The sequence below is a fragment of the Belonocnema kinseyi genome, chromosome 2 (assembly GCF_010883055.1).
Source record: "Belonocnema kinseyi isolate 2016_QV_RU_SX_M_011 chromosome 2, B_treatae_v1, whole genome shotgun sequence".
Classification (NCBI taxonomy): Eukaryota; Metazoa; Arthropoda; class Insecta; order Hymenoptera; family Cynipidae; genus Belonocnema; species Belonocnema kinseyi.
The window spans coordinates 11,568,481-11,576,128 of record NC_046658.1 but is presented as its reverse complement, the minus strand read 5'-3'; the positions used below and the strand labels follow the sequence as shown (position 1 = coordinate 11,576,128).

Below are 7,648 nucleotides of genomic sequence, written 5' to 3'. Positions count from 1 at the left end.
GCCAGCATCGAAATCTGAAAATATTAAAATCCCAATTTCTTCATTTTATTTCAAAGCAGATAGAGATATAAATAGAAGCGCTGAAGTTGCGCGCGCAACTCAGCCATTTACATCGTCTCCTACTATATTCACACGAACATAGCCCTGTCATAGTATTGGACCACATCTCGTTTCAGATCTGGGATCACTGGGCTGATAACCGAGGATCGAGGAGATCGGCAGTCGACACCAAGCATTAGCAGCGATCGCACGTTTGGTTCTCGACTCTCATACGAGGAATAATTTCGAAGCTCATCGGAATAATAAATCACCACAAATTTAGGTAAGGAGGACAGAGGAGAACTTAAGGGTGTTTTAATTTCTTTAAATTAAGAAACCCGTGAAAATTAAACTTTCACTCCTTTTCCTTTGCTCAACAATTCGCCTCCGCCTGAATAGACTGAGGCTACACTGGAGGGCTACCCGTTCATCCTTGCGCAACCCATTCTTATGGGAATACAAGGTTGCTAGTGTGCAGGCCTTAGAATATCCTAGTAAAAAATACAATTTGGTTTGAGTAAGGCGGAAAAGAACGCCATTGTATTCTCAACACTTTTTCCACCTAGTCTGTATTGGCAAGTTGTTCTTTACAAGAACCAATACAGCGAGGATAAACAAATTATAAGTCAAATCAGATTCAGAGTGCAATGGACCTTAATGAGTTTTGTCTCACGGAATCATGTGCTTAGGAATTGGCACAATTCCCAAAATAGTTTCATGAATTTTGTCAGGTAAAACGAGAAAGAGGAGCAAAAGGTAGATCTTTTGAAAATTTTTGAAAGTAAAACAAATGAGCGGAAGTAAGCTTAAGCTTTATTTTACAATAAGGGAAATAAAAATCTAGGCAAAATAGACTGATTTCCACGCAAATATTGCACCCAATTTGCGTGGAATGAAGTTTATTTTATAAAACAAAGGGGAATTTCTGTCCTCTTTTGAAAACAGGGAGGAAAATGATGACTAACACACTTAGCTTGCGATAAAAAGAAAAACTAAGGGGAAAAAATATGGCACTTTAGGCAATTTCTATTAATTTACCACCTTCCATTTCACAATTTTGACTCTCGCTTCTGTGGGCTCATCTCTCGTAAAAATAAAAATAACGATTTGTATTAAAAAAAAAGGGTAAAATGAACAGATTTCAAATTAGAGTCACTATAGATCCAGAACTCAGGGATAATTACATAACAAAGGGGTTTCTGATGCAAAACTATTTTAAGATCAAGGGAGTACAAGTAGAAAAGAGTGAATTACAATTCAATGTCAATTTCGAACCAGGAATTGTTGATACAGTTTCTTTTGGGATTTTTGTAAATGATTGATTCGTTTCAGGTTTGTCGTCCTAGCAGGATTGGAACCGACGTGTGTACTCGGTACCAATTTCCTGAACAGGGCAAATTAAAATCGATACATCAAAAACTCATGATTAATTTAATGAGATGGAAATGTCGAGACAAAAATATTAAAATATAAATCAAATTAAAGGGTGGAAGTGAGTTATATCTCTGAGTTTTGGTATCACATTGGATTGTCAATCATGATTATTTTTAGTTACAATTCTATAATGATCAGTTCATAAAAAGAAATTGAAAGAATAACGTTACAGTAGGTATTGATTATCGTGAAATACTTGTTAACTATATTCCAAATATAACTGAAAAAATGACAATTTTTATAGTTATTGTTACTGATGAAAATATAAGTTACCCATTCATTACTTATTTACAAAAGTAACTTCATTACCAAAAAGTACCTAGTTCAAAGAAACTATTCAATTTCAATTACTGAACAAGTAAAAAATTTAATTGTGGTCATTCAAAGAAGCAATATATGAAATATCATGTGTTTCGCTATTTATCTACTTATAAAAATTCATTTTACAATTATCTTAAGATGCTGGCGAATAAAATTGGTTTGAATGTTCAATAAATCATCATTCATTTGGATATTAACATTTTTTTAATTTAGATAAGAAGCGAAATTGAAAGTTTGGTTTACATGTAGTCATCTTTCAGTTAAACAAACATTTAAAACTATTACACATTCAAGAATGTAGATTTTTACATCGATTCTTATTAAATTTCAAGTTATTTTTAGTCTATTGAATGTATTATTTATTTTTTTGAATTTTTTGAAAAACGCGTGCTTTTGAGGGCTTCGGGTTCCGGTAAGTTCGGGCCACGGAGTAATAATAAGAACGATCATGCTGCACAAAGCGTCTCAAGTTTTGACTGCGGTAACTGTACATTTATTGCCAGACTTAAGCGTCTAAACCCAATGCTCCAAGGAAGGGGGCTTGCGCATTGTGATTTGCTATCTCCTTTTCTCCCCCAAGAAATGTGCGAGTGAGTGCCGTGTTGAATGACAATTTTATCCTGAAGTTATGTGCCTGAAAATATTGTCAATTGAGTTTGTCAATATAGGTCCTTATTTATTTCTGTATGTTTTGTACAGAATTAACTTGACAAATTGCGACGTAGAAAGTATGGGTAAGTAATACAGATTTGATTGTAATCATTAAATGATATAAAATGAGCAGATTGAATAAGGTAACAGCATAATTTTAGGTAATATGTTCTGGTTATCAAGCAGTGGCAGTCACTCGCACACTTTTCGCAGGAGAAAAGGAGAGAGCCAATTACAGTCCGCATGTCTCCTTCCTTGTGAGCATTGACTTTAAACGCAATAAATGTACAGTTACCGCAGTCAGAACGTATGTACGGAGATCGGTCTCCCTATTACTACTCCGTGGTTCGGGCCAATCAGGAATGGTAACGGCCCTTACTCAACTCTCCCCAGGATATCAAATAAGAACAAATAGAAGCATGTACCTCGTACATTTATTTGGAGGTACGTTCAATGTGCCAATAGCCGTAGCCTTTTAGCAATAACCAATAACTTGCAATTTTATAACACTGCTTTGTAAACTTGTATTTTATTTGCTTCAAGCTAGTCACTTTCTACGCATATGTGCAGAAAAAATAGACACAATACTTACAATATTAATTTGTATTGCAGTACGTTTTCTTTACCAGTCAGATGTTGGACATTTTAAGCTTGTTATCCAGCTGTTTCCTTCTTGACATATTGATTCCTGGAATAATACACAGTAATGGACGCAGAATAAGTCAGAAGTGGGATTCCAATGCCTCATTATGATCGGACCTCTTCTTCAACCATATGAAATATAGACAAGGCGCGATCGAATTCGAAATGATTGTTTAGGAAATAGCAGTGGGACTCCGTCTCCACACGTTAGAAAAAGAGGTCCGTTCGACTTTCAACAAGCCCCATGCATCGCCCCCACTTTTCTGTTCTATTAGCATCCGGAGGGCTATCGTAGTTGAAATAAATCCAATAGATGGTGCTCCGATCAGGTAAGCCTGTTTTTTGCATCTTTTGTATTGTTTTGTATTGGCAAAACCGGTAAATTTCCTATCAAAAGTTATTTCTTTGAGAAAAATGTGTAAAATTGAAATTTTAAATAATAAGAACTTGTAACCGAGTAAGGATGCATTTATACCTCTGCCTGCCTGCCCGGTGCAGGCAGGCAATTGTCCAAGGCTATTCACACGACCAGTTTTTCGAGGAATTTGGACCTCGGAAAAACCAAGTTTTTCTAGTTTAAATTGAAAATTATGATCATTAATTTAATTTTTATAATATAATGTAAAAATATATCAAATTCCCAACACTGAAATGAGTATTTCAAAATGAATACACTAACGTTTGTTTACAGATGAGTTGGTGTTGTCAGTCGCAGTGTACTGCGCAGACTTTTATTCAGCAAGAGAAGGAAAGTTTGTAAGTAGATATTATGTCCTCTTAAATAATTCATTATTATTCTAAAATGCAACATTTTAAAAATAAATTTTTACTTTTGTAGCAGTTTAAAAAATGTTGTACAAGTGAAAATAAGATATCCTCTAAAATCCTACAATTGAAAATTGACTATACATAAATTAATTGTCTGTTAGGTATAAAATGTGGATAGGCGTTATTTAAAGATAACTCCAGATATCTCGGCCGAAGAAATGGAGCTTCTTTGGCTGCTATTACGACGACGGAGAAAGATAAGAAACAAGCAATATCGCGTTCATCCTCTTAGGAAACGTCGTTGGCTGCAAGGTAAAATAAAATTTTTGATTGATTATTTGGCTAAAAATTATTTTCATAGTAAAAGAAATGTCAATATACCACCTGTAGATATTTATTGTAATTAAAGAATATTTTGATGACATTACCCAGTGGGCACAAAGTCTTACGACGTTTTACGATATCTTTACGACGACTTTACGACATCCTATGACAATGTCGTTATAAGCTGTCTTTACGATATCGTAAAGACGCCGTACAATCTGACGATGTGCTTTTAACCTCGTGGAGACATCTTAATGACATGAACATAGGATGTCTTAAAGTCGTCGTAAAGATATCGTAAAGACGTCGTAAGATTTTGTACCCACTGGGTAATTTCATTAAAATATGTTTTAATTACAAGAAAATATCTTCGGGTGGTATATTGACCTTTCTTTTACTATGAAAATAATGTTTAGCCTAATAATCAATAAAAAATTTTATTTTACCTTGCAGCCATCGCCGTTTCCAAAGAGGATGAACGCGATATTGCCCGTTTCTCATCTTTCTCCGTCGTCGCAATAACAGCCAAAGACTATTGACAAAACTATAAATTTATTTGTAAAATATTGCATTTCAGAATAATAATAAAGTACTTAAGAGGAAATAATATCTACTTACGAACTTTCCTTTTCTTGCTGAATAAGTCTCCACAGCACACAGCGACTGACATCAACTCATCTGTAAACAATTGTTAGTGTATTCATTTTGAAATAATCATGTCAGGTAAGAATTTGATATATATTTACATTATATTAAAAAATTTAAATTAATTATGATAATTTTCAATTAAAACTAGAAAAACGTGGTTTATTTTATTTAAAAATTTAACAATATTTACAATTCCCGTGCCATTCTCACATTTTTCGCGGTCAAAATTCCTCGGAAAACTGGTCGTGTGAATAGCCTTGGACAATTGCCTGCACCGGGGAAGACAGAGGTATAAATTCACCCTAAATTATTTATTGTTTTGAGAGTTTTTTCTAATTGCTAGTGCAAAATCATGAGATTAAAATCTGTAGCTCCGGGTTGTCCGTCTGGCTATAACAGTAATTCGGAGAAGTTTCATTTTTTTCTTGTGCCAAAAGATCCCAAAGAAATTAAACGGTGACAACAGGCTATTCGCAAAGATGATAGTAATTCACGATATAGAAATACAGTTTGCGAACAACACTTTTGGGAAAGTGGCATAATTTGGAAGGCAGAAGTTAAAGGCCCAGATGGAAGTGTAATGTCCACGGTATGTTAATTTCGTTTCTTATTATTTATTTGATATTTATTTTGTTTAACTATATGTTTTTTAACAAGCAAAATCAATTATTAATAAAAAAATCTTCCGTCGGAAAGATCACAGATATTTATAATAACTCATATGTAGTTAAAAAATTTGTTTTAGAAATATTTTAGAGGTATAAAAAAAAACGTTTATACTGATGAAAGAAAATAATCTATAACAAAACTCGTGGAAAACAATAAGTATTTAACAGAATATGAACTAATAACATTTTTAGTAAAAAAAAGTAACTTTCATCTTATCTGATGAATTTCAACTAAAATGATGGATCATAAACTAGAATATTAAAATTTTAAACAAAAATACGAATTTTTAACTGAAGAATGAATCTTCAACTGAACAGTTAAACTTTCAACAACAAAATATGTTTTACTAAAATAAATAAATGTCAACCAAAACCTAAATAATTAAATTTCAAGTTAGCAAAATCAATGTTGAATAAAAAAGACGATTTTTAAACTAAAAAGACCACTCTTCAACCAAAAATTGACACAGAATTTCTGTGTCTAAAAATGAATTTTTAATCAAAATGTTGAATCTACAATTTACAAAAATTAATTTTCAACAAACGAGTTTATTTTTCAACCAAGTAAATTTCTGTGTATCCTAAAAGATGAATTTTTAACTAAAATGATTAATATTTCCCTGGCAAATACTTAAATTCTCAACCAAAAAGAAGAATTTTTAAATCAGAAAATTAACTTCCAAAGGAAAAACTCATTTCCTACCAAAAAAGTCGATTTTTTAACAACATACGTAAATTGTTCTCGAATTAAATAAATTTTTTATTTAAAAAGACAAATTTACGTCAAAATTGTTGAATTTTGAACTAGAAAAGGGCAATTTTTCACCTGAAATAGTTAAATTTTCTACGGGAATATTAAAATTTTTAGATAAAAAATTGATTTTCGACAAACTAGATACATTTTTAAAAAGAGATCAATTTTCAATTAAAATGATAAGTCTTCCAACAAAATTAATTTTTAACAAAAGAGTTCAGCTTCTAACCGCAAGTAGTTAAATTTTCTAAATATAGGTAAATTATTAACGAAAAATGTAAAGAAAATTTTATATTGTAATTTAGAAATATTTCCTTTTCGAAAGAATACTTCGACTCTAAAAACTACTTGAAGCACTCTCTTTTTTTTTAACTTCGGAAGAATAAAATTTTAATTTGTAACGAATTTTGACTTGGAACAGGGATTTTCTAAACTAGTTTCTCCTGAATCTCAGTTTATTTTTTTTTTAATTTCCCTTCAATTTCAAAAATTCCCTGTTCCAAGGGAAATTCAATTTCTTTACTGAAATTCCCTGTCCTAAACAAACAAAAAAATAATTATTTTCAATAATATGCTCTGCAACTGTAGATAAAGTAAATGGACTGTTTTATTATTCAATTTCCGGTCATTTCGTGGTTTTTTCAAGTCTTTATTTATTTTCAGGTCTAATGATTAATGTTTAAATATTATTATTATTATTATTATTAGTCAAATAATATTATCAATCAATTTCTGAAATTCGCAACAATTAAAATTCTTAAAAAAAGATTTAATTGATTACATTAGCGAAATAAATAATGGAAAAATATGAATAAAATTCTAACTGTTTTCAGACTCATCATATTCAGTTTTCCTTTTATATTCATAAAAGTATCAAGTTTTTAATGAATTTCTGTAATTTTTCTATGCATAACAATGCAAAAACAGGCTTACCTGATCGGAGTACCATCTATTGGATTTATCTGAACTACAATACTCCTCTGGATGCTAAAATGAAGGAGAGTCCGCAATAGGTTTTGAGAAACCGACGTAGCATTGACTTGACGTAGACTTGACATATCAGTAGCTTGGGCGTGATGCGCACGCATGTATTCTCAACTGTTTATTTCCATGAATCGTAAAATCGTAAAAATAAACAGTTGAAAATACATGCGCGCGCATCGCGTCCAAGCTACTGCTATGTCAAGTTAATGCAACGTCGGTTTCTCAAATCCTATTGTCAGCCCCTGCCTCGACCGTGTATGTGTATGAAATAGTAGTTTTCTTAGGATCCAGAGGGAAAATGTCGGTCAAACTAATCCAACAGATGGCGCCACAAAAAGTAGGTCTGAATTTTTCATTGAATTGCATTAAGAAAAAGCCAAAATAATAAAAAACTTGATGCTGTTTGAAAATAAGC

At 32.0% G+C, this 7,648-nt stretch overlaps 1 protein-coding gene across 3 annotated transcripts in view; it reads right to left on the bottom strand.

Moving 5' to 3' along the window:
- The window catches only part of LOC117167033 (zinc finger CCCH domain-containing protein 7), a 70,911-nt gene extending 67,653 nt beyond the window's left edge, over nucleotides 1-3,258 (bottom strand). For 2 of the 3 annotated variants that reach the window (XM_033351591.1, XM_033351592.1), the window contains exon 1: nucleotides 3,038-3,253. The gene's annotated coding sequence lies outside the window, so the exon portion shown is untranslated. Of the gene's footprint in view, nucleotides 1-3,037 lie in introns of all 3 variants that reach the window. The other variant, XM_033351593.1, reaches the window with a different exon arrangement.
- Nucleotides 3,259-7,648: the final 4,390 nt, after the last annotated feature.